This window comes from Dipteris shenzhenensis, chromosome 26 (genome assembly GCF_047967505.1).
Source record: "Dipteris shenzhenensis isolate YYH24624 ecotype China chromosome 26, Dip_SZ_1.0, whole genome shotgun sequence".
Classification (NCBI taxonomy): domain Eukaryota; kingdom Viridiplantae; phylum Streptophyta; class Polypodiopsida; order Gleicheniales; family Dipteridaceae; genus Dipteris; species Dipteris shenzhenensis.
Window position 1 is genome coordinate 466,943 of NC_141621.1, and position 14,822 is coordinate 481,764.

The 14,822-nt window shown below is 42.6% G+C and overlaps 1 pseudogene; it reads left to right on the top strand.

The window, feature by feature from the left end:
- The first annotated feature begins 8,462 nt into the window (after window positions 1–8,462).
- Window positions 8,463–11,043, top strand: LOC147884507 (uncharacterized; annotated as a pseudogene).
- Window positions 11,044–14,822: the final 3,779 nt, after the last annotated feature.

The window sequence follows — 14,822 nt, forward strand, 5'->3', positions numbered from 1 at the left end:
TGGAACTTAATGAGGAGAGAGATCCCATCTTAGTGGTTCCGGAGGTAGAAGGATCGTGGGTGGAGGAGCTTTGGAAAGCAGTTAGGCAAGCCTAAATATATTGTCTGATCTTGGTTTGAATTCTTTTGATTGATACTTTTTTTTTTTTGTCTGCAAAGACATTTTGACAAAACAAAAAACATAGTATCAATCAAAAGAATTAAAACCCGGATCACACAATACATTTAGACAGAGATGGAGAGAAAATACAAGATGACATTTGGCATCATGGATCATACTCAAAGAACTCAAAAGGAGACAAAGGAGACTGAGTGAGAGAGAGTATTATCACACAGAGATAGATAGGATATGAGTTGTAACTTGACATTCTTAATGATTTCATTATTAAGATGATAGATAGAGATTGCATCGTGCAAGTATTTATGTCTTGGAGCCCATGACAGAGAAAAATTACAAAATATGTTTCAAATATTTAGACAGTGATTAAATTTTGATTTAGTTTCATGAATATTTTTTTAAAATCACACAGAGATAGATAGGATATGAGTTGTAACTTGACATTTTTAATGATTTCATTATTAAGACGATAGATAGAGATTGCATCATGCAAGTATTTATGTCTTGGAGTCCATGACAGAGAAAATTACAAAATATGTTTCAAATATTTAGACAGTGATAAAATTTTGATTTAGTTTCATGAATATTTTTTGAAAATAGGGTGCAATTGATGATACAAAATAGAGAGAGAGAGAGAGAGAGAGAGTGTGTGTGTGTGTATGATATGACATATACATAGAGAGAATGAATTGTAACTTCACATTTGTAATGATTTTATTATTATTGATATAGATAGAGATTGCATCGTGCAAGTTTTTATTTCTTGGACTCAATTATAGAGAGAATTATAAAATATGTTTCAAGTTTTTAGGCACTGATAACAGAATGTCAATTTATTTATGATCGATGTAATACTCAGGCCGCATTACCGACCAAGTATCACATGGACCACGCACAAACAAAATATTGTTAGCCGTGTAACCGACTAACCAGACAAATTTACAACACTATCTAGCCGCGTTACCGACCAAGTGCCGCAACATATAATAAACAAAATATGCACTAGCGAACGACACCATCTAGCTGCGTCAACAACCAAGTCCTATGGGAATAACACTTAGATATAGACATAATCTAGCCACGTTACCGACCATATGCCTGCATTTTGGAAAAGGGTAGGGAAGATGACATCGTCATAACGATACTATACTTGCCGCATTACCGACATAGTACCGCTACGACATGTCATACCTACCCTAGGACACTATCTAGCCGCGTTATCGCGGCCAAGTGTCCCATGGTAAGCACCATTCTCAGGAATGGCCTTACACACATACGTTGCTCGTGTAGTAAACCACTCACATCTGCCGCGCACTGCGATTGTGAGCGGCCTACCACACGAGACCAATCCCAGGACCAGAAACGCAGAGGAAATACCTCTGTGTCTGCTCTAGGATGAAATCCCAAAGGGTCCCAGGGGACTTACTTTTATAAAAAATATAGCCCACCGAGAATCATGACGATCCTAGCGGGCCCGTCGGGATTCTTTATTTTCCCGGCGGTCCTGCCTGCGGACCGTCGAGATTCTTTATTTCGGCGGACCCGTTGGGAAAATGGGAATTCTCAATGGGATTTTTGCCGGTTTTCAGGTAGCACACAACCTGCCATTTTGAAATGTTATTAACAAAAAAAAACTTGTGATCACGTGAACAAAAAATCCCTGGTTAAGATAAATATAGTGGGTATGATGCCCTTATATAGGAGCCTCTAGAGGTATAGGTTCCCTTCAAATTATTTTAGCCGGCCTATTTGGGACCTTTTTCTTGTCAAGCCCCATCGATAAATTAATGAAGCAAGAGGGAAAATCCTATAGATACAATTCCACTGGGTTGATATGCTAATAGTTATGTTATCAACATGATTTGGGACTCATAATTAGCATGAAAAATTAACACTTCACATTTTATGTGATTGTGTAATTAAAATCCCTTGATATGACTTTCTAAGGGAAATTTACAAGTTACAAGAAAAATCAGCCCCAAATTGAACACACTTACATCGATTCATAGGCTTTTAATGGGTAGCATAAACTATTGATAACAACTACCACTCCCTCCAATAGTGTAGTAAGTGCTTCATTACGATCTATCAGCTCCACCTTCCAAGCTCTACTCGCATTTGGCTCTAAAAAACATCAAAATTTTTCTAGAAACACACCAATAATAACATTTTTTTTTTTGCAAAAAACTTACCATTGACTAGATGCTAAATGACACTTTCATGCTCAAGCCTCCTTGTGTAGCCTTTCTAGTGTAAAAGAGAGTTGAGTTGAGACTAAGAGCTCTCACCTCAACGTTTTTTTGTTCTTTGAGTTGCAGTGTAAAATAGAATGAGTTGCAATGTAAAATGGAATGCACTCTCATTCATCCAACCTAGTACGATCATAGATAACTAAGAGGTTAGCTCACTTTTTTGCTTGAGGTAACTAAGAAATGGGTATGTTAATTGGGATAGATATGGCTATAATGTACCAAGATATGGGCATATTGGACCACCATAGATATGAATATGTTGTACCCATATATTGGACAATGGCACCACAAGAGTTTGAATCTAATATTGCTCTTTACCACCACCACAAGAAGTTTTAAATTTACCATTTGTGCAGTGAATTTTTATAGACAGCTTTGTACAACTAGCACTCTAGCCAAGGAAGAGCTACAGGCCAATGGCATCCAATGAGCAACCCAAGAAGTTTTAAATAAATTATCATAGACTAACCCATCATCATTATGAGTTGGTGCAAAGAAGGGAGCGCATGCCTAGCTAGGTGTGGTTGGGGGTAGGAGAGTGTAGGGCCCCCCCACTGCGGGCCGGCATTCCACCTACCCCGAAGAGTAATGGCCCGGATTGGGGCCCCCTGCCCTAGCTAGGCATGACGTAGTCCCTCCCGGGCAGGAGCTCATGATGTTGAACGCAGTAGGGAAAAGTTGTGGGAAACGACAGGCTGCTTTCGACCCAACCCTAGAAATAATGCATGAAGGAATTAGGGCGTTGAGGGGAGGTAGGGCATGCAGGCGAGGAAGAAGTGGAGAAGTAGGACACGGTCGGAGAAGGGCTCGACGACGAGAGCCCGCCATCGCTGGCTGTGCTCAGCGTTGTGCTCCCGAACGAGAGCTGAGATGACAACCTTGCAGCTGCTATGGGCTTCTCATTAGAGTTGCTAGGCACGGCGCTGCACTCTTCATCTGGTTTGCTCTCTTCGTCGATCGTGAAGAGCAGATGCAGCGGCCTGGGAGCTATTGGCGGCGGTGGTGGCGGTGGCGGCCCTTTCTTCTGGCTTTCCAGCTCATTGACCATGGCCACAACAGTACTGGCCACCTCGCTGGCAACTGGGTAGGAGACGGCCTGCATATTCGAGCTGAGCTGGTGGTAGGACTTGTAATTCGGTGATAGCGGCAGCGTCGTCGTCATCCTAGCAGCGACCGCGCCGTCGAGAAGACAGGGCAGCTGGTGGTGGGCTCAAAGCGGAGGAGGAAAACTCCTGCTACTGGTGGCTACTGCTACGGTAGAGTTGAGGTAGGAGACGCAGTAAAGGGGGGAATTGTTGGCAGGGGAGGATGCGCCGCGGAGCTGCCATTCGCTAGCTTATATGCCTGCTGCCTGCGGTGGCTACAAGCGCAGTAGTATAGCTGGGCTACAATGATGATGATGAAGCAAAGAAGAGCAGCACTCATCACATCCCCACCCACACCCAAGATGCCACCACCACCTCCCATTATTCCTACTCTCTCTCTCTCTCTCTCTCTCTCTCCCACCATGTATGTATGTATCTCACTCTCCCTAAATGTGTGGGGGGATTCCAAGCAAGAAGTCACTATAATCACATGTGAGAAAGCAGCTCTTTTCCCATGGCACTTCCCTATAGTGTTAACATCATGAGCAACTGCTCAAGAGGGACCCGCATACCTAGCTAGATGCATAGACATTGAGGAGGGGCAGAGTGCCGCCGCCAAGGCGGGCGGGCACTATTCACCCACCCGCAACCACACCTAGCTAGGTATGCAAGGTCCTCTTCTACCTTGAGCTGGCACTCCAGAGACGTCCATGGTCCCCAACCACACCTAGCTAGGTATGTAGGGCGCTTCCAGGTCCCGGGGCAGCCACTCACCCATCCCGTACCACACTTACCGGAAAGGTATGCAGGACTCTCCCTTTAGGATCTCATGATGTTGATGTGGGAAAGTTTAGGGTGTCTCTCTCACACAATATAGAGATATTTATATACTCACTCTCTCTTATACACATACACACTCTCTATTATACGCACACACACACACACTCTCTTATACATATGTACACACTCTCTCTCTTTCAACTGCATGCACACACTCTCTTTGTTTTTTTTACCATTTGCACGATGAATTTTTATAGACAGCTTTGTACAACTAACACTCTGGCCAAGGAAGAGCTAGAGGCCAATGGCATCCATTGAGCAGCCCGTGAGTCTCGAACCCACAACCTTGGGGTTACATCACAAAGACTCAACCAACTAGGCTACACTCTCTTTGTATGCTGGATAAGGCCCCATGGGTCATAATTTGGCCTGCCGCGGACGATAATAAACTACTTTACTCTACTCTACTCTTATATACATACACACTCTCTCTCTTACACACTCTCTTATACACATACATACACACACTGCACAGTGTCACACACACACACACGCGTACTCTTTTTCAGCTGCCTGTAAGCTTCACTTTGGAACTTGCCAAGCACCTTGATGTGCCGGTACCGCACATGTCACAAGGACATCCGCACGTGCCTCGAGTTCGAAGGTATATACTTATTACTATAAATATGATAAGGGCTATCATGGCGTCCATTTGCTTTTTTTATCCGAACAACAGCATTGACATTGCTTTCCCCGACAAAGATTGCTTCCGTCTTACTCCAATCCAACGGTCAAATATTTCTCTGTTTTTTTTTTTTGGGTTTTTTGACAAAAATATTTTTCCATAGTTTTTTTTTTTTGCTTTTTAACGATGTGACTAAATCACTAGGCCTGCTGCCACTTGGGGTAGTAGTGATAAGTAGTGCCCCAAGGAGGGTGTGTATATATCCATGTTCACGACATTGACAAGGAGTGTTAGTAACATTCATTGCACCATAGGCATACACAAATCAGGAATATGTACATGACAACTAATATTGCACCTGGTATGTGTAGATGGCCACAAGCATACCTTCTTTGCCTCTCGTCTCTTGCCGTGGTTGTTTTCTATAGTGCTCAATAGGCACAAGCATAAGAGAGTGTCATTGAGACTGCTTCAATAAAGTGTTAGGTTGTAGCACACTACATATAAATGCATCATAAATAAAAGCTATAATAACAAAAGTTCCACAATAAAATTTACAAAAGCATGATACGTTGTACTAGCTTGTGTCATATGGCAATTTGGACTAGGGGATTTATTAGTCCCTTCTGTACGGTTTCACGTGAGTGTACAAGAGGAGGGGTTTTGGAAAATGTGCATAAGTGTATACAATAGGGGGTAGCCCCCCAAAAATTACATGTATATATCGTATGTTTAAAGGAAGGGGGGGTGGGGGGGAGGAGGGAGGGAGGTATAGAGGATAGTTGAGGGTACAAGTCAGAAATTAATAATCACCAGGAGAGAAGCTAATTATAATTTTTTATAATTAATTTAGATATCCTTTTGAAAAGTTTCATATAAAAAGAATCCCAATACATTCTAGACAACCTCCCATAATAATTTCTTCAATGCATCCTACTTCCAACATCATGAGCTTCTAGTGTAAGGAGACACTACGTACATAGCTAAGTGCTTTGATTAGCAACGATCTCATTTAGTACCGACACCACATTGGGGAATATGGGAATTTCCCATAAGTTTGATACATGTGGTCAAAAGTTTGGATTTGCCATAATTTGAACACCATTACTCCATTTGTGCGCTATAAAGCTCAATAGATCCCAATTTTCAAGCACTTTCCAATGATAGGTCACATGATAGGATTTTGAAAAACTTATAGACATATTAACTGGGTCCCATCTTTTTAGTATTACAAAAATGAGACTTGGGAGAGTTCCAAACTCAAGAATATATTGTTTTATCTAAGTTTCACAAGTATGGATATTCTTTAGTTGTATTTTTAGATTTGAAGTACTAATAATTTTTTCAACCAAACCAATTTTATTGTTATCAAAAGTATTTGATTCCAAAGCAATGAGTATAATCTCTAATTAAAAAGTCTTAAATCCCATGCAAGAATCTACAAAGTAGGTGACACATATTTTTTCAACCAAACCAGTTTTATTGTTATCAAAAGTATTTGATTCCAAAGCAATGAGTATAATCTCTAATTAAAAAGTCTTAAATCCCATGCAAGAATCTACAAAGTTGGTGACACAGATTTTATAAATTTGGAAATTAGGTCTACATACAAGGAAAATTGTGGCAAATTGTTTTCATTCTTGAAGTTTCCTCTAAGCTATTTAATTGTTTGTACATATATGGTAGGAGGTCATATGAATAGTACGTAGCCCATACATAGGGGGCTAGGTAAGTGCATCTATCTCCGTGTAATTGTTGGTATGCAAGGGACCCTATATAGGGGGGCTTTTCATAGTGGGCGCAGGTGGCATCCCTCTTCTAATATTAGTGAATCCCCTGTGCCTTTAATAGACTCTCTCTCTCTCTCTCTCTCTCTCTCTCTCTCTCTCTCTCTCTCTCTCTCTCTCTATTCAACTGTAAAAAAAATGAGAAAATTCATAGGGCCACATAAAATAGGCAGGTACCAAGAACAAGAGGCATGAGACCACACTAGTCTCCCCAATCCCTCCTCAAACTGCCTCATGATCTTAACAACATTTGAGCCAACAGACTCCATAAATGGTGTTTCACCTGTGCAAAAAGTGAGCCATTTAGTGAATCATCACCCCATCCATCATCTGATACACCCTCTACTTGGAACACAAATCTGTAGGTCGGAAAGCCCGATCCAACAAAGATGGGTCCTTTCCTTTTAGAGTTTGGCATAAGCATGATGTCAACCTCTAGAGGTTCAGCGTCAGTCTCTCATCCAATGATCTCCAATTAGGCCCCATGCCGAAAAAATATTCTAGTAACTAGGAGTGAAGACCATATTAATGCTTCACCTTTTGCTTTTTAGGTAGTCATTGATCTTTCTTTGGACAATCTCTAGCAAGATGCCCCAAATTTGACTAATATGGCACTGGTTTGGATGACTTGTAACCACCATCTTTTGTGATCGTTCTCTCTCTCTCTCTCTCTCTCTCTCTCTCTCTCCCCCTTTTTTTTCACTAAAAGGCAAGGCATGCTCCTTCTTGGTATTACACAAAAAATTACAATGGCATATAGCCATATCACAACCAAACGGCTCCTTACACAACAAATCAGGATTTCCTATAGTGAAGAAACTGCTTCAAATCTAGCATATTCCCAAACCTAAGGCGAAAAACCATAGTCGATGTTGAGGAAACAAGGTCCAATAGTTGGAGAAAAAGACGCTGCAATAAATGGTACAATAAGCTCATTCAAGGGCTTCAGACCAAAACTAGCGATTGAAATTGCCATGCCAATAGATAATTCAAACCATTACGAAACAAAGAAAGCAGCCAAAATGCCGCATCTTGATTGCAAACCTTAAAAACTCCATAGCATGGAGATCTTCACCTAAGTCCTTAAGAGGAAGATTATAAGTTTGAAGGAATCATGGACTTTTCTACATGCTATGCTCTGGAATCGCCTTCACAACACCCAACAAATTGAGTGTGCCATAGAGAATGCATGAAAGCACCTTCTCCAAGTCAAAGGTCATGTCGCAAATATTACATATAGAGCACATTAAACCACATTGCATGTAAGTCAATCCACCTTTTAAAACAAATCATATGCGACAAGAAACCCAAGAAGATCTTGCTAATGTAGAAAGATCTGATAATTCCATATGTTGTGTTGTACTTTTTACATGAGAGTACATGTAGGTTGTAAACCCCAAATTTATCAAATAACCACACGTGCCACTTCTATAACATGTAGAGCATCTCCAACATAAAGACGCCTGACGAAAGTTACATGCCTCATCTAAGGCAAGGCGGAACCTTAAGCAACCATCACACTTCATAGTACGATGGTTGCTCAAGGTGGGGAGCTTTTAGTCAGTTGGCTTGAGTGGACAAGATCTCTCTCTCTCTCTCTCTCTCTCTCTCTCTGGTTGCTCCCCCATCGTTACTCTACCTCTTTCCCATTGCTCCCCCTCCTCTGCCCCTTAACTGCCGTGGCTAGTCTGCACACCCACATTCACACCCATTCACCCGTAACATAATCATCATCATCACGAAAGAGAAGACCGGCATGAAGGAGGAAATCACTAGAAGACAAACTCAACCTCACGATCAAGGAGAACAAGTAGATGATGGACTCCACCATCAACGCCATCATAAGCCGATTATCGAAGCTCGAAATGAAGTGGACGCACTACACAGGGAGGACGAGGAATGGAAGCAAGAGAAGATAAATTAGACAATATGCATGGCATGACCACACTGAGAGATTGTATGAGATTCCATGACAGCTCCCAATCCTTGAGCCCCTTGATCCCCGGCCTAGCAGCCCCACCTTGTTCACCACAGCCATGAATGGTACATTGCCGAGGAGGTGTTTAGGCCCCCATTGCTAGCACCACTTCTGTGAAGCAAGGATGCCCACTCTCTTGGACTCTTTTTTGCCTTTAGATTGATGAGATCTCCGACTACATACTGCAGGCTAGAGGAGGGACAGACCTGGCAGGTACCCTGATATAAATCATGCTATATGCCAATGACATTGTCCTGATTTTTCAGTCACATGAGGGATTGCAGCAACATCTTGAGGGTCGTGATGATTTTTGTACACATGAGGGTTAACAATAAACCTTGGGAATGCCAAGATTATGATCTTCCATACTTCTAGAGCAGTCCGAAGCACTACAGTCTTTATAGCTGTTGGGAGACAGGTAGAGGTGGTAGAGTCATATGTCTATTTGGGAGTTATCTTTGTCAGTTCACCAAGGCACTTCACAACAACGGCCAAACAATTATTGATAGAGTCCTATGTTCGCAGGCTCTGGGTATGCTAGAGCGCAGATGTCGCCAAGCACACTTCCAAGAACCCCGCACTAAGGGGTGACTCTTTGATGCTTTGGTTACCCCCACCTTGATGTACACTATATTAGTCTAGGCCCCAAGGTTGTTAGCCACCTCATGGACACAGGTTAAGAGACCATAGATCTGTATGATCTCACGCTTGCTATGCAACAAGCCCTCAGTGCCACACGACATTATTAGAGCAAAGCTGGCCACTCCACCCATACTAGTCGATGCGCTCTTCCAAACAGTTTGCTTCTTCCAGAAGATGCGGGAGCTACCACTAGACAGACTTACACGTAGAGCCTTTGAGGCATCCAGACAACTCTAATAGTCAAAAGAGCAGGGATCATTTTTCTCTCAGGTATACCACTAGGCTGCCTAGGAGAGAGGGACCTAGTTGATGTTAAATCCAAGAGCACTCATACAAGTTGCCCTTACCCACAACTTAGTACAAGCTGGAGCTAGCTAGCTAGTTGATGTATTTCATGATTGTATTACTTTGATCATATAAATAGGCATTCATGTCCCTAGTGATAACCTTAAAAACTCCAAAGCATGGAGATCTTCACCTAAGTCCTTAAGAGGAACATGATAAGTTTGAAGGAATCCTGGACTTTTCTACATGCTATGCTCTGGAATCGCCTTCACGTCAACACCCAACAAATTGAGTGTGCCATAGAGAATGCATGAGAGCACCTTCTCCAAGTCAAAGGTCGTGTCGCAAATTTATTACATCTAGAGCACCTTCAACCACCTTGCATGTAAGTCAATCCACCTTTTAAAACAAATCATATGTGACAAGAAACCCAAGAAGATCTTGCTAATGTAGAAAAATCTGATAATTCCACATGTTGTGCTATACTTTTTACATGAGAGCACATGTAGGTTGTAAACCCCAAATTTATCAAATAACCACACGTGCCACTTCTATAACATGTAGAGCATCTGCAACATAAAGACTCCTGACGAAAGTTACATGCCTCATCTAAGGCAGGGGGAACCTCAAGCAACCATCACACTTCATAGTACGATGGTTGCTCAAGGTGGGGAGCTTTTAGTCAGTTGGCTTGAGCGGACAAGATAACTCTCTCTCTCTCTCTCTCTCTCTCTCTCTCTCTCTCTCTCTTTGGTTTCCCCCCCATCGTTACTCTACCTCTTTCCCATTGCTCCTCCTCCTCTGCCCCTTAACTGTCGTGGCTAGTCTGCACATCCACATTCACACCCATTCACCCGTAACATAATCATCATTATCACGAAAGACAAGACCAGCATGAAGGAGGAAATCACTAGAAGACAAACTCAACCTCACGATCAAGGAGAACAAGTAGATGATGGACTCCACTCAGGCTACATACTGCAGGCTAGAGGAGGGACAGACCTGGCAGGTACCCTGATACAAATCATGCTATATTTGCTTCCCAGGTCATATAGTGCTTCCCAGCACACGGATTAGACATGGAGTGAGTGCCCTCTTCCAATATAATGCAAACTCACCTTACATACAACTCTCACTACGTGAGAGAAACATTTGGATTGCACCTACTCAGCCTCTTCCTCCTTAACTAATGTACTACAGAGATCAATTCATGACCATACTAGCCGACGAGTTTATACAAAGACCACGCTACATGGACACATACATGCCACAGAGCTCACGAGTGACAATAGGACAGCTCAAAGTATCATCACACATGCTAGAAACAGAGACAAGTAGAGCTGCAGCCTCTAAGCCAGAGAGGATATGTCATATTTGCAAAGAGGAGATTGAGAGTGAGGAGCACTTTTTCTGCACCTCCAGACTCCACTAGAGACGTATCCACAAGATCCAAACTCGACACCACTAGGCTGCCTAGGAGAGAGGGACCTAGTTGATGTTAAATCCAAGAGCACTCATACGAGTTTCCCTTACCCACAACTTAGTACAAGCTGGAGCTAGCTAGCTAGTTGATGTATTTCATGATTGTATTACTTTGAGCATATAAATAGGCATTCATGTCCCTAGCGATAACCCATGGATCATATGCCCTTTTACTTTATTATTATAGGATGAGGACACACACATGTACATCCCATTTATCTCATAGGAAGCGACTTTGGCCTCATGCACATAAAAAATCTCTCTCTCTCTCTATCTCTCTCTCAAAAGGCAAGGTATGCTCCTCCTTGGTATTATTGTAAAAAATATAATAGCATGGCCATATCACAAACAAACGCCTCATTACAATAGGATTACATCACAATTTCCGATAGTGAAAAAACCCCTCCAAATCTAACATGTCCCCATAGCTGAGGGAAAGAACCATAGACGATGTGGAGGAAACAAGAAGTGGTTGCGGAAGAAGATGATGTGGTAAACGATGGAGGAAGCTCATGGAAGGGCTTCAAGACCAAAAGCATCCAAAATTGCCACGCCAAGGCCTTCAAACCAACACGACCAAAAAGAGCAACTAAAACACCACATGCTAATTGCAAATTGTGAAAACTACATAGCAAGAAAGTCTTCACCTAAGTCTTCAAGAGGCACACGATAAGTATAAAGGAATCATGTACTTCTCTACAATGCTCTGCCATGGAATCACCTTTACAACAAGTAAATTTAGTGTGCCACAAATATTGCATGAGCACCTTCACCGAGTCTGAGGCCATGCCATAAATAGTACATGTAGAGGGATCAGGCAGACCAGGGAAGTACACCACCTTTGTCTGCAAATTTCTTACATCTTTTTTCCTATCAGTGTATAGATGGAGGGGAAAGAGAGAGAGAGGGGACACGGGAAGGCCATAGTTCTGGGGACCACCCTATGGTGGACCCCCATGAAACTGAAATGCAAGAACACTGGGAAGATTTCGTTGATACACAAGAGCAATTAAATGATTTATCTGCTCGTGTGCAAGTACAGGGGGTTCAAATGGAGTTGCTAACTCAAGCACTGACTGAAATAAAATCTTGATTGCAAACCTTAAAAACTCCATAGCATGGAGATCTTCACCTAATTCCTTAAGAGGAAGATGATAAGTTTGAAGGAATCATGGACTTTTCTACATGATATGCTCTGGAATCACCTTCACAACACCCAACAAATTGAGTGTGCCATAGAGAATGCATAAGAGCACCTTCTCCAAGTCAAAGGTCGTGTCGCAAATATTACATCTAGAGCACCTTCAACCACCTTGCATGTAAGTCAATCCACCTTTTAAAACAAATCATATGCGACAAGAAACCCAAGAAGATCTTGCTAATGTAGAAAGATCTGATAATTCCACATGTTGTGCAATACTTTTTACATGAGAGCACATGTAGGTTGTAAACCCCAAATTTATCAAATAACCACACGTGCCACTTCTATAACATGTAGAGCATCTGCAACATAAAGACGCCAAACGAAAGTTACATGCCTCATCTAAGGCAGGAGGAACCTCAAGCAACCATCACACTTCATAGTACGATGGTTGCTCAAGGTGGGGAGCTTTTAGTCAGTTGGCTTGAGTGGACAAGATAACTCTCTCTCTCTCTCTCTCTCTCTCTCTCTCTCTGGTTGCTCCCCCATCGTTACTCTACCTCTTTTCCATTGCTCCCCCTCCTCTGCCCCTTAACTGTCGTGGCTAGTCTGCACACCCACATTCACACCCATTCACCCGTAACATAATCATCATCATCACAAAAGAGAAGATTGGCATGAAGGAGGAAATCACTAGAAGACAAACTCAACCTCACAATCAAGGAGAACAAGTAGATGATGGACTCCACCATCAACGCCATCATAAGCCGATTATCCAAGCTCGAAATGAAGTGGACGCACTACACAGGGAGGACGAGGAATGGAAGCAAGAGAAGATAAATTAGACAATATGCATGGCATGACTACGTCGAGAGATTGTATGAGATTCCATGACAGCTCCCAATCCTTGAGCCCCCTGATCCCCGGCCTATGATCCCCGGCCTAGCAGCCCCACCTTGTTCACCACAGCCATGAATGGTACATTGCCGAGGAGGTGTTTAGGCCCCCATTGCTAGCACCACTTCTGTGAAGCAAGGATGCCCACTCTCTTGGACTCTTTTTTGCCTTTACATTGATGAGATCTCAGACTACATACTGCAGGCTAGAGGAGGGAGGCTAGAGGAGGGACAGACCTGGCAGGTACCCTGATACAAATCATGCTATATGCCAATGACATTGTCCTGATTTTTCAGTCACATGAGGGATTGCGGCAACATCTTGAGGGTCGTGATGATTTTTGTACACATGAGGGTTAACAATAAACCTTGGGAATGCCAAGATTATGATCTTCCATACTTCTAGAGCAATCCGAAGCACTACAGTCTTTATAGCTGTTGCGAGACAGGTAGAGGTGGTAGAGTCATATGCTATTTGGGCTCGGGGGGGTCACTCATCATATGTAACCCTATCACGTGAGTTCAACAGAAGGATATTTTTTATTCCTAAAATTTACAGAAATAAATATACATAAGGGACTATTTAAAATAGTTTTGGAAAAAATTTACAGATTTGTATAGAAAAGGGGTACATTTTATTTATGAAAAAATTTACAGATAAGGGATTTTGAATATAGGCCTTGAACGCACGTGATATAGAGGGTTTATACATAGTGAACCCCCCGAGTATTTGGGAGTTATCTTTGTCAGTTCACCAAGGCGCGTCACAACAACGGCCAAACAATTAGTGATAGAGTCTTATGTTCGCAGGCTCTGGGTATGCTAGAGCACAGATGTCACCAGGCACACTTCCAAGAATCCCGCACTAAGGCTTGATGTACGCTAGATTAGTCTAGGCCCCAAGGTTGTTAGCTACTCATGGACACAGGTTAAGAGACCATAGATCTGCATGATCTCACTCTTGCTATATGCAACAAGCCCTCAGTGCCACACGACATTATTAGAGCAAAGCTGGCCACTCCACCCATACTAGTCGATGCGCTCTTCCAAACAGTTTGCTTCATCCAGAAGATGCGGGAGCTACCACCAGACAGACTTACACGTAGAGCCTTTGAGGCATCCAGACAACTCTCATAGTCAAAAGAGCAGGGATCATTTTTCTCACAGGTCATATAGTGCTTCCCAACACACGGATTAGACATTTAGTGAGTGCCCTCTTCCAATATAATGCAAACTCCCCTTACATACATGTCTCACTACGTGAGAAACATTTGGATTGCACGTACTCAACCTCTTCCTCCGATACTAATGTACTACAGAGATCAATTCATGACCATACTAGCCGACAAGTTTATACAAAGACCACGCTACATGGACACATACATGCCACAGAGCTCACGAGTGACAATAGGACAGCTCAAAGTATCATCACACATGCTAGAAACAGAGACAAGTAGAGCTGCAGCCTCTAAGCTAGAGAGGATATGTCATATTTGCAAAGAGGAGATTGAGAGTGAGGAGCACTTTTTCTGCACCTCCAGACTCCACCAGAGACGAATCCACAAGATCCAAACTCGCACCACTAGGCTGCCTAGGAGAGAGGGACCTAGTTGATGTTAAATCCAAGAGCACTCATACGAGTTTCCCTTACCCACAACTCAGTACAAACTGGAGCTAGCTAGCTAGTTGATG